Source organism: Macrotis lagotis, chromosome 1 (assembly GCF_037893015.1).
Source record: "Macrotis lagotis isolate mMagLag1 chromosome 1, bilby.v1.9.chrom.fasta, whole genome shotgun sequence".
Taxonomy (NCBI): Eukaryota; Metazoa; Chordata; class Mammalia; order Peramelemorphia; family Peramelidae; genus Macrotis; species Macrotis lagotis.
Genome location: NC_133658.1, coordinates 396080481 through 396102407, shown reverse-complemented (window position 1 = coordinate 396102407; position 21927 = coordinate 396080481). Strand labels below are relative to the sequence as shown.

Below are 21927 nucleotides of genomic sequence, written 5' to 3'. Positions count from 1 at the left end.
TTTGATTACTATTATATTTGTTTTATGTATATTTGATATTGATATTATATTAATTGTCTAAGGTAACTTTTAGCAAAATGAAATTTCACTGCTTATCTCTTTTAATTAGGTTTATTTTTGCTTTGACTTTGTCTGATATCGTTACCCATCTCAACTGATGCATAATAGATTCTGCTTCTGTCCCTTATTTTGATCTGTGTATGTCTCTGTTTGAAGTATGTTTCTTGTAAATAACATATTGTAGCAATCTGGTTTTTTAATTCATTCTGATGTTTGCTTTTGTTTTATGAGTAAGTTTATTCCATTTACATTCATGATTACAAACTGCTTATTTCCCTCTCCCAGTTTTTTTCCCTCATTACTCTTTTCTCTCACCCTTTTTATACTATACCTCCTCAAAAGTCTATTTTCCTTCTGATCACAACTTCCCTAAGTCAAGTCTCCTCTCTATCAGCACCCATCTACTTTCTTTTCCCCCTTCTCCTTCCTTCCTATAGATTAATATAGATTTCTTTTTTTAATTAATTTTTATTAAAGATATTATTTGAGTTTTACAATTTCCCCCCCATCTTGCCCCCCCCCCCCCCCCACAGAAAGCAACCTGTCAGTCTTTACTTTGATCCAAATTGGGTGTAATGAGAGAGAAATCATATCCTTAAAGAAGAGAAGTCTAAGAGGTGACAAGATCAGACAATAAGATATCTGTTTTTTTCTAAATTAAAGGGAATAGTCCTTGAACTTTGTTCAAACTCCACAGCTCCTTATCTGGATACAGATGACACTCTCCTTTGCAGACAGCCCAAAATTGTTCCTGATTGTTGCACTGATGGAATAAGCAAGTCCTTCAAGGTTGAACATCATTCCCATGTTGCTGTTAGGGTGTATTTTTGTGGTTCTGCTTATCTCACTCAGGATCAGTTCATGCAAATCCCTCCAGGCTTCCCTGAAATCCCATCCCTCCTGGTTTCTAATAGAACAATAGTGTTCCATGACATACATAGTTTTCTGGGCCATTCCCCAATTGAAGGACATTTGCTTGATTTCCAATTCTTTGCCACCACAAACAGGGCTGCTATAAATGTTTTTGTACAAGTGATGTTTTTACCCTTTTTCATCCTCTCTTCAGGGATAGATCCAGTAGTGGTATTGCTGGGTCAAAGGGTATGCACATTTTTGTTGCCCTTTGGGCATAGTTCCAATTAGCTCTCCAGAAGGGTTGGATGAATTCACAGCTCCATCAACAGTGTAATAGTGCCCCAGATTTCCCACAACCCTTCCAACAATGATCATTATCCTTGCTGGTCATATTGGCCAATCTGAGAGGTGTGAGGTGGTACCTTAGAAAAGCTTTAATTTGCATTTCTCTAATTAATGACTTAGAGAGCATTTTTTCATATGGCTATGGATTGCTTTGATCTCCTCATCTGTAAATTACCTTTGCATATCCTTTGACCATTTGTCAATTGGGGAATGGCTTTTTGTTTTAAAAATATGACTCAATTCTCTATATATTTTAGAAATGAATGCTTTGTCAGAATCATTAGTTGTAAAGATTGTTTCCCAATTTACTACATTTCTTTTGCTCTTGGTTACATTGGTTTTATCTGTGCAAAAGCTTTTTAATTTAATATAATTGAAATTATCTAATTAGTTTTTGGTGATGTTCTCTAACTCTTCCTTAGTCATAAACTGCTCCGCTTTCCATAGGTCTGAGAGTTAGACTAGTCCTTGATCTTCTAATTTGCTTATAGTATTGTTTTTTATGTCTAAATCCTGTAACCATTTGGATCTTATCTTGGTAAAGGGTGTGAGGTGTTGGTCTAATCTAAGTTTCTTCCATACTAACTTCCAATTATCCCAGCAGGTTTTATCAAAGAGGGAGTTTTTATCCCAATGGTTGGACTCTTTGGGTTTATCAAACAGCAGATTACTGTAATCATCTCCTGTTTTCACACCTAGTCTATTCCACTGCTCCACCACTCTGTTTCTTAGCCAATACCAAACAGTTTTGATGACTGATGCTTTATAATATAATTTTAGATCAGATAGGGCTAAGCCACCTTCTTTTGCACTTTTTTTCATTAAGCTCCTGGCAATTCTTGACTTTTTATTTCTCCATATGAATTTACTTAAAATTTTTTCTAACTCATTAAAGTAATTTTTTGGAATTTTAATTGGTAGGGCACTAAACAGATAGTATAGTTTAGTTTTGGTAGAATTGTCATTTTTATTATATTAGCTCTACCTATCCATGAGCAGTTGATATTTGCCCAGTTATTTAAATCTGATTTAATTTGTGTGAGAAGTGTTTTATAATTGTTTTCAAAAAGATTCTGAGTCTGTCTTGGCAAATAGACCCCCAAGTATTTTATATTGTCTGAGGTTACTTTGAATGGGATTTCTCTTTCTAGCTCTTCCTGCTGTATCTTCCTAGACATATATAGAAAAGTTGAGGATTTATGAGGGTTTATTTTATAACCTGCAACTTTGTTAAATTGCTAATTGTTTCCAGTAGTTTTTTGGACGATTTCTTGGGATTCTCTAGGTAGACCATCATGTCATCTGCAAAGAGTGAGAGTTTTGTCTCTTCCTTCCCAATTCTAATTCCTTCAGTTTCTTTTTCTTCTCTAATTGCTGATGCTAACATTTCTAATACAATATTGAATAGTAGTGGTGATAATGGGCACCCTTGTTTGACCCCTGATCTTATTGGGAATGCCTCTAGCCTCTCCCCATTGAATATAATGCTTGTTGATGGTTTCAGATAGATACTGCTAATTATTTTAAGGAACAGTCCATTTATTCCTACACTCTCTAGTGTTTTTAATAGGAACGGATGCTGTATTTTGTCAAAAGCTTTTTCAGCATCTATTGATATGATCATATGATTTCTGATGGGTATGTTGTTGATATAATTGAGTATACTAACAGTTTTCCTAATATTGAACCAACCCTGCATGCCTGGAATAAATCCTACTTGATCATAATGTATTATCCTAGTGATAACTTGTTGTAATCGTTTTGCTAAGATTTTATTTAGGATTTTTGCATCTATATTCATCAGGGAAATAGGTCTACAATTTTCTTTCTCTGTTTTAACTCTTCCTGGTTTAGGTAAAAGCACCATATTGATTTCATAGAAAGAATTAGGCAGAGTTCCAGCTTTCCCTATTTTTCCAAAGAGTTTATATAGAATTGGAACCAATTGTTCCTTAAATGTTTGGTAGAATTCACTTGTGAATCCATCAGGCCTGGAGATTTTTTTTTTAGGGAGTTCAATAATGGCTTGTTGAATTTCTTTTTCTGAAATAGGGTTGTTTAGGTATTTAATCTCTTCTTCATTTTACCTGGGCAACTTATATTTTTGTAAATATTCATCCTTTTCACTTAGATGATCAAATTTATAGGCATAGAGTTGGGCAAAATAATTTTGAATTACTACTTTAATTTCCTCCTCATTGGTGGTGAGTTCACCTTTTTCATTTATGATACTAGCAATTTGGTTTTCTTCTTTTTTTTTAATCAAATTGACCAGAGGTTTATCAATTTTATTGGGTTTTTTCATAATACCAACTTTTGGTTTTATTTATTAATTCAATAGTTTTTTTGCTTTTGATTTAATTTCTCCTTTAATTTTTAGAATTTCTAATTTAGTATTTAATTGAGGATTTTTGATTTGTTCTTTCTCTAATTTTTTTAATTGCATGTTTAGTTCATTGATTTCCTCTTTCTCCAATTTATTCATGTAAGCATTTAGAGCTGTAATATATCCCCTGAGAGTCGCTTTGAATGAATCCCATAGGTTTTGGTATGTTGTTTCATTATTATCATTATCTAGGATAAAATGGTTAATTCTTTCTATAATTTGTTTTTTGGTCCACCCATTTTTTCAAATGAGGTTATTCAGTTTCCAATTTGCTCTGGGTCTATATCTCCTTGGCCCAGTATTGCATAGTGATCTGAGAAAGATGTATTCACTATTTCTGCCTTTCTGCAGTTGATCATTAGGTTTTTATGTCCTAGTACATGGTCAATTTTTATATAAGTTCCATGTACTGCAGAGAAAAAGGTATATTCCTTTCAGTCTCCATTCAGTTTCCTCCATAAGTCTACCATATCTAATTTTTCTAACAATCTGTTTACCTCCTTAACTTCTTTCTTGTTTATTTTATGATTCAATTTATCTAGATCTGATAGCAGGAGGTTGAGGTCTCCCACTAGTAGAGTTTTGCTGTCTGTGTCTTCCTGTAGTTCTTTCAGCTTCTCCTCTAAGAATTTAGGTGCTGTCCCACTGGGTGCATATATATTCAATATTGAAATGACTTTATTGTCTATGGTACCTTTTAGGAGGATAAAGTTTCCTTCCTTATCTCTTTTAATGCTATCTATTTTTGCTGCTTCTTTGTCTGAAATAAGGATTGCTACCCCTGCTTTTTTTACTTCAGCTGAAGCAAAATATATTTTGCTCCAACCTTTTACCTTTACTCCATATGTATCTCTCTGTTTCAAATGAGTTTCTTGTAAGCAGCATATTGTAGGATTCTGGTTTTTAATCTACTCTGCTATTCGCTTACGTTTTAAGGGAGAGTTCATCCCATTCACATTCAAGGTTATGATTACTAATTCTTTATTGCCCTCTGTGCTATCTTCCCTCTGTTTGTATTTTTCCCCCTTCCTCCCCCCTTTATCCATATTCCCCAGTATTTTGTTTCTGAATACCACCCCCTTCAGTGTGTTTGCCCTTCTATATCACACCCTCCCCTTTCTTTACCCTTTCTCTTTTTCCCTTTTCCCTTCCCTTTCTTTGGTTATTTCCCCCCTTTTCCCCCACTCCCCTTCCCTTTCTCTGTCCCCCCTCCCCTTTTCCCCTTTTAATACTTGAAAGGTTAGATGTTTTATAAGTTAACTGAGTATGTGTAGGTTGACTTTAAGCCAAGTCTGATGAGAAGAAGATTCAGGTGTTTCTCACCTGCTCCCATGTTCTCCTCTATTGCCATAGGTTTTTTGTACCTCTTAGTGTAATGAGATTTACCCCGTTCAATCCCCTACCTCCTCCAGTCTCTTTCCTGTCCACCTTTTTAAGGAGGTAGTGTTTTTTAGATCATTCTATCTAAGTCATAGAAAATTCTGAGTGTCTGTCCCGTCTAATTCAGTATATTCTATCGAATAGAGTCAAAATTCCTGAGAGTTATTAGGGTCTTTCTCCCAAGTGGGGTTAAAGCCAGTTACATCTCTTTAGATAGCAGTCTCATGGATCAGTCATGAATGTTCATCATTTCTGGCTAGGTATATTCTCTCTGTTAGAGTTACAATTCTCAAGATTTATGAGAATCTTTTTCCCCCCTATGCTGGGATATAGCCAGTTTCAACTTACTGGATTGCATTTTTTTTTCCCTATTACCACCACCTTTTTTTTTTACCGTTTTATGTCTGTCTGTCTGTCTGTCTTTCTCTCTCTCTCTCTCTCTCTCTCTTTGCAAGGCAAATGAGGTGAAGTGGCTTGCCCAAGGCCACACAGCTAGGTAATTATTAAGTGTCTGAGACCGGATTTGAACCCAGGTACTCCTGACTCCAAGGCCGGTGCTTTATCCACTATGCCACCTAGCCGCCCCTCATGTGTCTCTTGAACCTCCTGTTTGATGTCCAAATTTTCTGTTTAGCTCTGGTCTTTTCATCAGAAATTTTTGGAATTCTTCCATTGCGTTAAATGTCCATCTTTTTCCCTGGAAGAGAAGGCTCAGCTTTGCGGGAAAGTAGATTCTTGGCTGCATTCCAAGCTCCCTTGCTCTTTGAAATATCTCATTCTAGGCCCTTTGATCCCTTAATGTTGATGCAGCCAGGTCCTGTATGGTCCTTACTGTGGCTCCTTGACATTTAAATTGTTTCTGGCTGCTTGCAGGATTTTCTCTTTTATCTGATAGTTCTGGAGTTTGGCCACAACATTCCTTGGTGTTTTCATTTTAGGATCTTATTCTGGTGGGGCTTGATGTACTCTTTCAATAACTACTTTGCCCTCCGATTCCATGATATCAGGGCACTAGATCCTGTAATATTAAGTCCAGGCTTTTTTTCTCTTCAATGTTTTCAGGAAGTCCTATAATTTTCAGGTTGCCCCTCCTTGATCTATTCTCAAGGTCAGTGGTTTTGCTGCTGGTTCTTCTGCTCACACACCTGGGCCTGAGGCAGAAGTAGTTTGCATTTGTTTGTTAGGGAAGAAGTCTGAGTTAATGGGACTCAGACCAGAGGAGCCCAGGGATGGTGTCTGAAGCCTTCCTGCTCCAGAACTCTCCCGTCAGCCCTGTCTGGGATCTCCCGGGGCACAGCTCCAACACCAGTGTCTCCGCTCCCCTGCCGACTCACGCCCCCACGGTCCAGCCCCACCGTTCACCCAGCAGGTCCGTCTCTTGGGCCCTCAGACTCCTGGTTCCAATTCAGCTGTTAATCTGGCTGATCCGGGGCTGATCCTCCCTTTGAGCCCAGACTCACCTGCCCGAATTCTGCCAAAGCTGCTGCTGGAGACAAATCCTGAGGTAGATGTTCTTTCTCCTGGCATTTCTTTCTGGGTTTTGTGGGTCAGATTTCTTTTAAGAGGTTTGTTTCATGTGATAGATGGGGAAGAGATCAGGAGACTTTAGAACTGTGCCTGTCTTCTCTCCGCCATCTTGGCCAGCTAATATAGATTTCTATACCCAATTGAGTGTTTATTATTTCTGCCAGTTCCAATGAGAGCCTTCTACCACCCTCCCCAATATCTTCTCCTCCTTTAGGAAAGCTCTTCCTTCCATACCTCATTAATGAGGTGATTTTCCCCATTCTTATTCTCCCTTCCCCCCCTTCTCTTCTCTTTTTTAACTCCTTAACTTTTTTGGGGGGGGGGGAAATTTATACTGTCAGAGTCAACTCATACCCATTCCCTCCTAATTTCCCTAATAATTTCCATTTCTTCCCTCTGAAAGAATATCCTCTGTTTTTCTGAGTAGGTTATTCTTGGTTGTAACCCTAGCTTCTTTGTTTTCAGGAAGATCATATTCCAAGCTTTTCAGTTCTTTAATTTGTAACCTGCTAAATATTTTATCCTGGTCATGTCTCTAATATTTGAATTGTTTCTTTTTGATTTTTTATATTGTTTTCTCCTTGATTTGGGAGGTTTGGAATCTATAATATTCCTGGAATTTTCATTTCTGGATCTATTCAGGATATAGATTATTTCAATAGACTCTCAATTTCTAGTTTACCTTCAGGTTCTGGGAAATTCAAACCAATTCTCCTTGATTATATCTTAAATATTTAGGCTTTTTTTTTATCATGACCTTCAGGTAGTCCAGTAATTCTTAGATTATCTCTCCATGATCTCTTTTCCTGATCAGTTGTTTTCCCAATGAGATATTTGACATTTTCTTCTATTTTTTCCATTCTTTTGATTTATTGTTTCATGATATCTCATGAAGTCATTAGCTTCCATTTTCCCAGTTCTAATTTTTGAGGAATTATTTTCCCATTTGACCATTTTATTTTGGAGTGCTATTTTTTTTTGTGGCTTTTTTTACTGAGCTGTTGACTCTCTTTTCCTAATTTTCTTACAACACTCTCATGTATTTTCCCTTTTTTTTCTGATTCTGTTATTTGATTTTTAAAATTCTTTTTTAATTCTTTCAAAAATGCTTCTTGCACTTGTATCCAATTCGCTTTTTTCTTCTTTGAGAATTCAGTTGTTGTTTTTTTCTTTTTTCTTTTCTTTTTTAGATTTTTTTGCAAGGCAATGGGGTTAAGTGGCTTGCCCAAGGCCACACAGCTAGATTATTAAGTGTCTGAGGTCAGATTTGAACTCAGGTCCAATTGACTCTAGGGCCAGTGCTTTATCCACTACACTATCTAGCCACCTCTCATCTGTGTTTTTCTTGATTTTCCCTGTCACCATAATAATTTTTTATGGTCAGGTTCTTTTTTTTGTTGTTTGCTTATTTTTCCAACTCATTTCTTGACTTTTAACTTTAAGTCATGGCCTGTCCCCCTAACCTACTTTAGCAGTCTTATATCCTAATAATTTCCTAAATAAACCTTTAGATCCAGGTGAGTTGCAGTGTCAAAAGCAGTGTACTAGAAAACTAGGTTCTAGTCCTAAATCTGTACCTGATATTCTGTGAGTTTGAGCAAATCACTTCACCAGGGGTAGCTAGGTGGTGTGGTGGATAGAACCCCAACCTTGGAGTCAGGAGTACCTGAGTTCATCGGGCCTCAGACAATTAATAATTGCCTAGCTTTGTGACCTTGGGCAAGCCACTTAACCCCATTGACTTGCAAAAAACCCCCAACACAAAACAAAACTTCCCCAGTCTAGTTTCCTGTTTTCTCCTCTGAAACAAGGGTTTGACCTAAAATCAGATGATCTCCAAATGTCTTTCCAATCTACAATCCTTTGGTGATGGTCTATATGCTGTTCTTTGCACTTTCTCACACATTTGTGCCCATGTTTATGCTGTCTATCTCTGATCAGCATGTTCTCTCTTCTTTACTTAAACTCTGGTTGTATCTAATACCATAGGGTTGACTATCTTACTATTCTCTGATTGATTCACAAATGTTTGTTTTGGCCTTCAATTAGTTTACAAACTCACTGTGCAGGGACTCTTGAATATTCAGCAAACATTGATTGCCTTGTTTGTGCAAAGTCCTGTGTTCAGTGCTGGAAATACAAAGAAGAAAAATCAGCATTGGCATTGAGAAGGAGAATATAATGATGAGGATGATGATGATGATGTTTATCCTTCATTCTCAAAGAAGACCATGAAAATAGGAAGGTGATACCATGATAAGCACATGAATTGAATTTTGAGTGAGGGGATGTTATGCTAAGTCACTAGTCTCATTTTCTCTTCCAGAGTCATCCTGGATCTAGTGGCCAGATATGGATCAGGACAAGTGGAGATGGTCCTGGATGCAAGACAATCAAGGTTAAGTGATTTGCACAAGGTCACCCAGCTTGTAGATGTCAAATGTCTGAAGCTAGATTCAAACACTCTTCCTTCTGACTCTTAAGACTAGTGCTCTATCCACTGTGTCACCTAGATTATAGTATGCACACAAATGAATATGATGTAGGTTATTGAATACATATATGTACAATAGTATTAAGAATCTCTCATCCTACATCTCCAGTTACCTATTGGATACTTCTACTCAGTATCCCACTGGCATTTCAAATCCAGTTTGTTCAAAACAAAACTTGTTTGGGGGCAGCTAGTGAATAGAGAACTGAACCTGGAGTCAAGAATACCTGAGTTCAAAGTATGGCACCTTGGATAAGTGGCTTGACCTCTGTTTGTCTCAGTTTACTCAATTGTAAAATGGAGATAATCATGACACCTGACTCCTAGAGTGGTTTTGAGTATCAAATGAGATATTATTTGTAAACTACTCATCACAGTGTTGGGCCCAAAGTGGTGCTATTTAGATGCTATCTATTACTACTGTAACTAAAACTGTTTCTGTTATTACTATTACTATTTCCAATTCCATTCCACTAGTCCACAAATTTTCTTATTTCCATTTAGGGCACCTGCTATTCTTTCAGTTACCTAGGCTCACAGCTATGGAGAATTCTTTCAGATTTCTCCTTCCCTTCCTCCCATAGGCAAGCAGGTACCAAGTCTTCTTTGTGTTCTACCTCCATGACATCTTTCATCTTCACTCACATGACCTTCACTTTAATAGTAATTAATGACAAGTAATGACTTTAGGTTTACCTAATAATATATTGTTTAATCCTTACAACAACTCTTTACGAACTGTTATCCTAATTTTACAGATGAAGAAAGTGAAGAGTAAATTTCACTTGCTCATGGTCATATGACTAGAAAACATAGGAAATGGGATTTGGGTCCATGTCTTATCTGACTCCAAGTACATAGTTTTATCCTAATTTAGACTGGCAGACCATTGCCTCTCATCTGGATTATTCTAGTTGTCTCCTAATTGGTCTCTCTGCTTCCAGCCTCTCTCCCTCTATTTTTTGCTCTACTTCATTAACAAATATTAGCAAGTTAATATTCCTAAGACTCTGATCAGACCATATCAGTGACCTATTTGAAAACTTTGAGTAATTTTTTTATTGCTTCCAGGGCAAAATTAAAACTTTTCTGTCTTGCATTTAAAAGCCTTCATAATCTTGACTACTCTTTCCCTTTCTATAATTATTTCACATTATTTCCTTTCACATACTCCATATGTTATAGCCAAACTGATCTACTGGATATTCTCCAAATTTGGATATCATCTCCCATTTCTATCCCTTTGCACATGCTATCCCTTACACCTATAACAGACACTCTGCACTTGCTCTGCCTTTCAGAATTCCAAGCTCCCTTCAAAATCTAGCTCCTATGCAAAGCTTCCTCCTTACCATCACCACCACCACCACCATGTCACACTGTTAATGTTTTAGTACCTTGTATTTATATATATATATATATATATATATATATTTATTATTATTATTTCCTATAAATAATGTATCCTCTCTTTGAGACCAGAACTGTTTTCTTTTTTATCTTTATATACCTAGCCAAGAAAATTATCTTGAATATAATAGGTATATAATAAATGTTGTGTTGGAAGGGAAAAAACAGAACCAGGCAAAGTGTTGTAAGAAATTAAAGGAATTTTTTATATCCTACTCAGTACATGGTAATAATAAAAAAATATTTCTATAACCATTGCAGTTTATAAAGCATTTTCATGTATATTATCTCATGTGATCTTTACAACAGTCTACAGAAGTAAATATTAGAGGTATTATTTCAGTTTACAGATAAAGGAATTCTGCCCTAGTAAACTGATTGCTTTCAAGGTCTTCTACCTAATAAATTAAAAATAGATGCTTAATAAAGAGTTGTCAGTAGATTGGTATTAGAAATGACAGTTCTGTTTTTTAAACTCAGAAGGAGGGGTCTTATTAATTGAGAAAAGATGTCCAGAGTTAGCCTACAGATTTTTTTCTATCCTACGGTTCATGAGGAGGCGGCTGTAGTCTTGTTTTTTAAGGAAAATTTCAAAATATTAATAACAACAGCTTTGAAAAGAAAATCAATTTTAGAATACCTACGAACTCAAATCAGTGTAATGACTGGTCAGGACTCCAAAGGACTAATGATTAAATATTCTACCCAATAGATAGATCTTGAAGATGCAAAATAAGAATTTCAAGACATGGCAAATGTGTGACTTTGTTACCTTGGTTATGCTTATTGTTACAAGGATTGTGGTGGAGTTTTTTTAAAATTATGTTAGTTAATAATAGTTAATAATAGTGTTGTGAAAAGAAACAAAAGAGGGCCCATTGAAGCATTTTTAAAAATACATGAAAGAGAATGGAAAGAAACTCAGAAGGAAAAACAAATAACTTTGAAAGTTATATTTTGAATGTATCACATACTTAGAAAGAAAAGTAAGTTCTACTTAATAGAGATCATAGTTTCACATATAATCTCCTATTCTTCAATGTATATGGAAATGTTACTATTGCTTGGTATTTAAGTTCAGAATTTTTTAAATGAAAAAAAGAAGATATGTGATAAATGATCATGCAATTCAATGATTTTAAATATTGTTAAAAGAACTCATCCAAAGAGTGATCATTAAGGTATGATATCAATTTGAAAGGAGGTCAGCAGAAAAAGGCCCAAGAAATTAAAAAAAAATTATTTATTTAAGACAGTGGGGGTGGGGGACGGCTAGGTGGCATAGTGGATAAAGCACCGGCCTTGGAGTCAGGAGTACCTGGGTTCAAATCAGTCTCAGACACTTAATAATTACCTAGCTGTGTGGCCTTGGGCAAGCCACTTAACCCCATTTGCCTTGCAAAAAAAAAAGTTGGAACATAGACTATAAGATCAAGAAGGAACCATAGAATATAGACCAGCAGAACTGTAAGGGACTCTAGAGCCCCCAGATTTTTTGTTTTCTCTTCAATGCTTTAGTAAAACAAGGCTTTATAATAATTGCCAATGGGAACAATTTATATAATGACTATGGGTAAATAGGAATGATGTAAGACTTAAGGACAATGATTGATGCAATGACCAAATGATTCCAGAAAACTGACAATGAGTCTTGTTTCCTATCTCCTAGCAGAGTAATGCTGAATTTGAGGCCTAGAATGGTCAGTGTGTAGATGTGTTTTGAATGACTACACTCTTAATTCTTCTTTTTTCAGAATGGGAGAGTTGGAGGATAATGGTAGTAATACTAAAAGAGGAACAGAAAGAACATAGCACCAATTATTTAGGTTAAAAAATAGAAGCTAACAGAAAAAAGTTCATCAGGGGACACAGACAAGTATTTCAGGATTGGAACTAGTATGTTAAATTTTAATTTTACATAAAAATCAAATAATATGTAGTGGGGGTAATAAGATCAAATTACACAGCAAAAGTTTATGGTTTCATATACAATATCCTTTTTCCATTTTTTCTGTGCATATTTAAGTGTTCTTTTTTGGTATTTAAGTGTATTATAAAAAAAAATTTTAAGAAAAAAAGATAATTGTCAATGAATAGACTAGTGTGAAAGTTTCTCTTTTGAACTTCTGAAAGAGCTTTTATAATTTTACTTCAAGCACTGGGGTTGTTAATGACTGTGGAACTAGAAATGCCAATATTGTGGAAGCAAATGCTTGAAAAGTGACATCAGAAGTTCTCCAAAGGTCCATTTAGTTTAAGTGTGTGGCTTTAAACATTATGGGTAAATGGATCCCTTGAAAGAGAGTATTTGGGACAGAGTTCAGATCAGGCATGTGGTTTTAATATTTTTCTTCAAACATCATTGTGATATTTGTAAGAGAAAACTTGATTTTTCCTGTTCAGTAATGAGCTACAGATGTTTTGAACATTATCACTTCTAAATGAGCTTTGAGAAACATCTCTTAGAAAATAAATGCTCTGCAAATATTCTCATAGATATTTTGCATTTCCCCCTTATCCTCTAATTCCCAGGGAAATACTGAAAAGTATTCCTTCAGTTTTCATGATATATGAGAAAACCCTGAGCTAAAAGTAAAAAGCTAAGGGTAACTAGGTAGTGCAGTGGATAGAGCACAGCCCTGGAGTCAGGAAGACATGAGTTCAAATTTGATTTCAAATACTTGATACTTAATTAACTGTGTAACCTTGGGCAGGTCACTAAACCTCATAGCCTTGCAAATAAAAGTGAAAAGCTGAGAGTTGATCACAACTCCTGGTATTTATTTAGGTCGCTTTGCTCCCAAGATCCTTAGATTCTTCTAAATCAGATCTCTTTCAGGTATGTTGTATGTTAAACATTCTTATTTCTTAGTTCTAATATATTTTCAGACTTAACATTAAGCAAAATGAAAAACATACCTTATTAATTTGGGATCTTTCAGTTTAAGTTTTTTCCTCTCTTCTTTGTCCTCTTCTCTAGTCAGTTTACATTTGAAATTTGAGAAATCTTTCATGTTCTCTATCTATTACTAATCTATTCAGTGCTTTGCAATCTGAGCTATTAAGAACTGTACAGCTATTAAGAGCTGTTTGGAAACTAGCAATGTGAAAAACAAACCAAGAAATATAGTGTCCCAATAGTGTCTCCTCTCATTTATAATTTTATTCTTTGAATAAGAGTTTATAATTTAATTTTGATGATATGATTTTGAAATTTGTGTCCTTAAAACCTGGAGTGTGATGTCTAATTCCCCAGGACAGAAACATGCCTATTTTGGTCCATTTGGATTAACTTATTATCTGGTTAAAGATAAAGAACATATACATTCAATGCCCATGAGAATCCAAGTTTAACTTGATCTATAAAATACCAGTTTCCCTACCTCTCCCCACAATGATTGTTATCTTCAAATGTTTGAAAGGCTGCACTGGGGAAGAGGGACTTTAGCTTTCTCCTAGTTAGCTCAGGAAAATAAATGGCTAGTATTTTGTCTAGTTATCATGTCTTACTCATTCTCATCTTAAATTCATACTTTTTTATGATTTTTAAAAAATTTTATTTATTTAAGGCAGTGGGGTTAAGTGACTTGCCCAAGGTCACATAGCTAGGCAATTATTAAGAATTTGAGGCCGGATTTGAACTCAGGTCCTCCTGACCCCAGGGCAGGAGCTTTATCCACTGTGCTACCTAGCTGCCCCCTACCTTTTTCTTTAAGTTTAGTTGTTAATTTAAAAATTGAGTTTATGTTTTATTTTCTTTAGTTTGATGAAGAAAAATTAATTTATGAATGGATGTTGAGTGAATGTCTTAAAAAAAGATAAACCATAAAATTCCCTAGGTATACACTCTGATGCAATATACTATGCATCCTTATGTTTGGAGTATTTTGGAATAATTCTGAGTACCATCCTTTGAGAAAGATATTGACAAGTTAAAGGATAATAATGACACTCAAAATTAGCACATACAACAATCCATTGGACAAAGGATGATTAGCTTGGAAAAGAAAATACTTATAGGAGGCACGATTAGTTATTTGCCATATTAAACATTAGTGTTTAATAGATGTTTGTTGATTGATATGAAAAAGGAAATAGATTAAAAAAAAAAAACCTGAACCTAACAAGTAGTACTAGGAGAGATGGATGGAAGTATCATGGAGGAAAATTTAAATTAAATACTTGTGAAAACTTCTTAATAATTAGAGTTGTCTAAGAACAGAATGGTTAGTTTTAGGAGGTGGTAAGTTCCTTGTTACTGGAGTTTTAAAACAGGCTAAATTTCCACTTGAAGAAGTTATAAAGGAAAGGTACGTCCTTATTTTATGATCTGTGAAATTGTTTTGAAAAAGTATTTTGATGATTATTTCAGTATGATTGCTTTCCTTTGTAATTTTATGTACTTTATTCATTTGAAAACATCCTGAGCAGAGGTTCACAGACTTTGCCAAAAGGCCAGAAGGATCCATGATCACCTTTGTGATCTAGGTGAACATCCTTGAACAGACTATCTGACTTCTCTGAACACCTTTAGTAGCAAGGATCTTGCTACCTTGTGAGTCTCACCATTTCATTCTTGGATCACAGGTGAAGAAATTCTTCTCTGTATAGAAATTTGCTATCTCTGATATCCTTCTATTGGTCTGAATTCTGTTCTCCTCACCCAAGTTGCATAGATAAAATGAACAGAATTTAGAGTACCTTTAAGGCCCCTTTCATCTGACATGATAATAATAATAGTTGTGTTTTTATATAACTCTTTAAAGATTTGCAAAGAACTTTTACAGATATCTCATTTTGTCTTTACAACAGCCTTGTGAATATTTATTATGTCTGTTTTACACATTAGGAAACAGAAAGAGACAGAAGTTGTGACTTGTCCAAGGTCACACAGTAAGTGTTTGAAAACTTTAAAAACTGCTCTAAATGCCTCTTTCTTTTCATAGTCAATCACTTATCAATCTATTTCAAGTAATACCAGTAATACCAGTAATACTTTAATTCATAAAGCACTTTCCTTATCACTACCATGAGAAAGTTGTACAAATATTATTATTCCCATCTTATAAATGAGAAAACTAGAATTTAGAGATGAATTGACTTGTCCAAAGTCTCATGACTAGTAGGTAATGGGGCTAGATTCAAGGCCAACTTCAGAAAAGGTGCCCTTTTCAGTATATCAGGGTCCTTCTCAGGAGAAAATTGTTTTGTTCACTCTGGGCCTGGAAAATGAAATGGTAGAGTACACCTTTTGAAAGCATATAATCAATAAGAAAACAATCTTGCAAACACATTGTCTTTAAAACTTGTTTAACATAAAGCTGGTTTTTTGTTTTGTTTTGTTTTTGTTTTTGTTTTTAGGGTTTTTTTGCAAGGCAGTGGGGTTAAGTAGCTTGCCCAGGGCCACACAGCTAGGTAATCATTAAGTGTCTGAGGTCACATTTGAACTCAGGTACTCCTGACTTCAGGGCCGGTGCTCTATCCACTGCGCCACCTAGCCACCCTATAAAGCTGCTTTTAAACTGAATATTATTTGACTTGCTCATTTGAGTCAGCTTTGCCTCCTGCGTCAATAAATTCCGATTCTAGTCACAACCAGAAACTGATATATGAAATTCTATAATTAATTTGTAATAGATTGTATACAATGAAACTTAAAGGAAATGTGTATTTCTTTATGAATCAAGTTTAAAAAATATATGGCACTGATAGTACATTCTGTTTCATCATGTCATAATTTATGAGCTTTTGTCCTGTTAACTCCAAAGATGTTTAATAAGGTCAATAGGAAAACATGTTATTATATGACTATATTCAACCAATCACCTGTGAAAAATTTGATTTCAGAAGTCAATAAATGTTTCTGACATCAGTAATTTGATTTTATAAGCAGTCATTGAAACTTACCAACACATTCTCTTCCTTTGGTGCTAATAAAGAAATGAATAAAACAATTGGCATCAAAGACCTCAGGGCAGTTTATCAGAGTGAAATCCCTGAAGTAATCTCCTGTGCTTTTTGTCTCCTTCAGAGGCTCAGATAGGAAACTCCTTGAAAACTAAAATTCAGTTTTGCCTTCCCTCAAAGTAGGATGTGATTGTTGTGTTAAGATATTTGAAGGGGGATTTTAGACTTTGCCCAGGAGACCAAAACTGGAAACAGTGCATGGGAATTGCATGGAGGAGGATTTTGACTCGGTGTAAGGAAAAACTTCAATACTCAGAGATATCTAAAACTGGACTATACTATGGGAAAGATAATAATGAGTTATCTAATGCTTAAGATGTTGGAGATGAGACTGGATAATCCCATTGGTAGCATAAAATTTGTACCCTAGTCTAATAAGTTCTGTACTAGAGAAGAAATAATGCTACCTGTCCAACATTGTATCCATACTCTAATCAAGATATCTATTTTAAGATAGTTTGAGCTAAACTTTTTATAAAGCTTCACTTTTATTTGTGATATGATACTAAAACTTCTAGACTATCTAGTTGAACTCAATCGTTTTACAGGTGAAGCATTCAGTAAAAATTAAGTTTGTCAGAGCATTGTGTTAAGTTCTGGGAATATAAAGAAAGGTAAAAAACGTTCCTGCCTTCAGGGAGCTGACAGGCTATTGGGGAAGCCAGCATACAAAGAATTATGTACAAGCAGGATGAATTGGAAATAAGCAGCAGATAGAAAGCACTGGAAATAAAGAGGACTGGGAAAGGTTTCCTGAAAAAAGTGAGTTTTTAGCTGAGCCTTAAGGAAGCCAGGAGGTGTAAATGAAGAGAAAACTTTCCCCAAAAGGAAAAGGGACTTGCTTAAGAATACAAGGTGGTGGAGCAGGGGGCAGGAGACCCAGGTCTCATGACTTTAAATCTAGTATTCTTTCAACAATACCATACTGCCTTTGTTAAGTCATTTCACTTGTGTCTTATACTTTATAAGTGGTTGCCATTTCCTTCTCCAGCTTATTTTACAGCTGAGAAAACTGAAGCAAACTGGATTAAATGATTTGCCCAGGGTCATGGTCATACAGCTAGCAAGTGTCTGAGACCAGATTTGAACTCAGGAAGGGGAGTCATCCTGACTCCAGGAGTAGCACTCTATCTGCTGTACCACTTTGCTGTTCACATTCTACCTAGATAATTAAAATAATCAACAGAGATAAAAATACTTAAAACAGCACCCAAAAAAAATCAGCTTGTGAAGGAGTTTGTTCAACCATCTCTTTGGAGGGCAATAATTTTTAGATATGGCTATATCCTGCTGTTAGAAAATAAACAGTATAAAATTATCCAAATTAACAGCCTTTAGAGCCATCAGAATCAAAACAGTCCATAAATTCAAAGTAGTTTTACACTCAAAATATAACCCTTATACTGTAAAAAATGTTGTTAATAAATATACTCAGTCTTAGAATATTAAAGCTAAAGGAAGTTTAATAATGTGATAGACCTTACAGATTGTCTTGTCCAAACCTCTCATTTTCAAAAGCAAAGATCTCCATTTGATTTTTTAAATTTATTTTTATTAAAGATATTATTTGAGTTTTACAATTTTCTCCCCAATCTTGCTTCCCTCCCCCCACTCCCCCCACGGAAAGTACTCTGTCAGTCTTTACTTTGTTTCCATGTTGTACCTTGATCCAAATTGGGTGTGATGAGAGAGAAATTATATCCTTAAAGAAGAGAAGAGAAGTCTAAGAGGTAACAAGATCAGACAATAAGATATCTGTTTGTTTTTTTTCTAAATTAAAGGGAATAGTCCTTGCACTTTGTTCAAACTCCACAGCTCCTTATCTGGATACAGATGGCACTGTCCTTTGCAGACAGCCTAATATTGTTCCTGATTGTTGCACTGATGGAATGAGCAAGTCCTTCAAGGTTGAACATCACTCCCATGTTGCTGTTAGGGTGTCCATTTGATTTTTAACAACCAGATAGACTGTTCAAACACAAAGTGTAAGATATAAGAATAGTTAATATTAGAAAATATAACATAAACTTTTAGAGCTGGAGGAAATCTCAGAAATTTTCTAGTCCAACCTGTCCATTTTATAAGGGATTGCTTTATGTCATGGAAAGGGAACTGACTTTGGAGTTGAGACATGGGTATGAATACCTGTCCTGACCTACACCCAGAACTTTAGTTTCTTGTCTTATCTGATAAGTTGGATTGATATTGCCTTCACAGGTCAGTATGATCAAAGAACTTTGTAAACTTTAAAGTACTTCAGAAATGTAATATTATCACAGAGGAGGAAACTGAGACCCAGAGAAATTAAGTGACTTGCCCAAGGTCCCAAATCCAGGTCTTAGGATTCTTAGCCCAGTACTTTTTTCTTGACTTTCTTTTTAAACTACATATCTGGTTTTAATCTTTGGGTGTTGATGAAGTTAAAATCCTTGTTGCTTTCAGAGTACTTTTTTTACCCTTGGAAAAATTCACAAATATAATTTACTTTTTATATAAGATTCTAGAGTTAGATGCAGAGAGCTAATTGACAGAGCCACTTTCCAAGTCATGGCTCAGCCTGCACTTAAGGCACAAGCAAAATGATCTCAGAGCTTCAACTGCTTCTTCACGGATATTTCTCAGTGACTCAAAACTTTAATACAGCAGATTGGCAGTATTTGCTACTAAAAGGCATAAGCAAACATAGCAGAGAGTGCTAGAGATCAAACTAGAGAGGAAGATCCCAAGTATCTTTCTGCCCTTGTGACTGCAGAAGAGTGCTCTTGAGTAATAATGGGGCTTGAATGAAATCTGAAATTTTTACCACACCTAAAACTTCCCATATAAGCCCCATGCCTTATGCCTAGTCTGAGTTCTGGTTGCTGGTGTCAGAGCTAGTACTGTGTATGTAAGCTGGAAGTATGATAGCTCCTATACACAAATCCCACCTAGGTTAAGAACTGCCACCACCACCCCCCAGTCCCTACCACCTCCTCAACTCTGGTTTATTGCTGGCTGGGAGGAATAATCTCCCTAGCCACTGGGAATAAAAATACCATTGGAGAATATTTGAGCCCTCAAGGATTTGTGGGTTTTTTTCAATGTGGGATTTGGCCTACTAATGCAGATCAGAACCTAGCATCGCTTTAGTATATACTCTTCATGAATTGCTGTGGCTGAAAAAATAATCATAGTGGCCATCCTCTTAGTATGAATTTTCTAATTTATCTGGGATAACCAATAAATAACAGATGGCCAGTTCCTACATCCATACTGAGCTTCTTTTTCACTTGTTAGTAGGACCCCTCAGAGGTCATACTCTCCTGGCATAGCATTAAAGAACCCAGAATTACTTTCATTTATTGAAAAGGTCCTGAAGGCCTTCAATGAATACAGTGGAGAATAAAGAATAATATTAGTCTAAGCACAGATCTATCCTAGAGCTAACTAAACTTTGAAGGACTTTTCCATAGTGGTAAGAAACCACTGCTTTACCTCCTTTTCCTTCTTTTATGTAGACAATAAAATTAAATTTGTCCTAGTTCCTAATTTTACCTCTCTCACAAGACGACCCCCCCAAATCCACTTAATATTACTAACACATTCACTCCCTCAATCTATTTCCCTCAGTAATCATTTTGAAGTTAACACCCCCCCACAGTAAAACAATTTTTATATACAAAATAGAATAGTAAAATGATTATGTGTGAAACTATGACTTTATTATATACAACTTGCCTTTTCTTTTTTTCTTTTTTTTTTTTTAAGTTTTTGTAAGGCAAATGGGGTTAAGTGGCTTGCCCAAGGCCACACAACTAAATTATTAAGTGTTTGAGACCAGATTTGAACCCAGGTACTCCTGACTCCAGGGCCAGTGCTTTATCCACTGCACCACCTAGCCTCCCCATGCTTTTTCTTTAAGTATAAAACAAATTCAACATGTAACTTTGAAAGCTGCCTTGTTTATCTGTGTTTCCTTTTAACTTTCTTACTGGGTTTTTTCCCCCTGTCATTTCCAGCTCTTTTCCATTATAAAAAGAACTTCTTTATATATTTTTGTACAGTTTGACCCTTTTTCCTCTTTGATTTTCCTCTATGAAACCCTAGTAGTTGTACTATTGGATCAAAGAGTATGTACAGAATAGTGAAGGGGCATAGTTTAAAATTGCTTTCCCAAATGACAAGATTAATTCATAGGTCCAGCAGTACCTATTTTCTCATCTTTCCAAATATTGTCATTTTCCATTTTTTCATCTTTGCCAATCTGATAGATGTGGAATAAAACCTCAGATTTGCTTTAATTTGCATTTCTCTAATTGTTGATTTGAGCATTTTTTCATATGGTAATTGATAAGTTTGATTTCTTTCTCTGAAAACTGCCTGTTTCAATCCTTTGACTATCTATTGGAGGATGGCTCTTCTCACATATGAATTCTGTCATTATGTCTTAGATATGAGATGTTCATCAGAGAGTCTTTCTGCAAAAATTTCCTTCAATTAACCATTCCCTTCTAAGGAATTCTTTCCCTATCCACAGTTGCACAAATAATTCCTTCCTAGTTTCATTTGTTTATTCTATTTGAGTCATTTATCTATTTGAATCTTATTTTGGTATATGATCTGAGGTATTAGCATAGACCTATTTTCTTCTAGACTGCTTTCTACTTTTCCTAGTTAGAGGTTCTTGCATTTATCAAATGCTGTACTTTATGTTGATTTGCCTCTGTATGCTGTGTTATCTTTTTTTTTAAATTGGTTGACCTGTTGACCTCTCTCTACTTTTTAACCAGTACCAAACAACTTTTGATAATTATTTCTTTGGAGTATTGTTTGAGAACTGGTCCTGCTAGGCACCATTTCTTTCCTCTTTTTTTCCCCCATTATTTAAGATTATCCATCTTGATCACTCTCTCCCTTACTAATCACCTCTTGCTGTTTCCACACTCAAGTACAATAGTTACCTATTGAATGTATAGTAGAAAAGTGAAAATGGACAGACTCCAGTTTTAACTCTACTACTAACCAGTCAAGTAACACTGAGTGAATGACCCTATTTCTCATCCTTTCCTGTGGAATAAGATTAGACTAAAAATTGACCATAAATTCTTTCAGTTCTAATGTCTAATTATAAGACCTCTTCCAGCTATAGTAACCTGTATCCTAAGTCCCTCCCAACTTTTAACAATCTATTTCTATGACCCTTTTGGGCAATGATTGATATATTAATAACATTAATTAATAATTGATATATTACTAATACCTAAGTGGAGAGATGCTAGAAGAGGAAAGATTGGTAGTGTCATGTCTATAAGTTTGGTGGTCCATGAGCCCCAAGACACTGGGGACAGCAAACTAGCAGTTGCCAATTATGCAGTCTTCTTTCATTTATTAAAGGAAGTGAAAGAGAAACCAACAAAGGAAAAGCGAGGAGAAATGAAAATCTAAACCCTAGACCCAGGCTAGTCAGAGCAATATTTTTTTGGGTCAAACAAAAAGTTATTTTCAGCCTGAGGGCTAATCTTCA

At 35.4% G+C, this 21927-nt stretch overlaps 1 protein-coding gene and 1 long non-coding RNA gene across 2 annotated transcripts in view; one reads left to right on the top strand and one right to left on the bottom strand.

The window, feature by feature from the left end:
- The window catches only part of GALNT10 (polypeptide N-acetylgalactosaminyltransferase 10), a 167674-nt gene that overhangs the window by 42799 nt on the left and 102948 nt on the right, over positions 1-21927 (top strand). The gene's annotated exons all lie outside the window — the stretch shown is intronic.
- The window catches only part of LOC141506106 (uncharacterized), a 79273-nt gene continuing 75410 nt past the window's right edge, over positions 18065-21927 (bottom strand). Inside the window, exon 4 of the long non-coding RNA XR_012473768.1 lies at positions 18065-18392. This is a non-coding gene — a long non-coding RNA (uncharacterized LOC141506106). The remainder of the gene's footprint in view (positions 18393-21927) is intronic.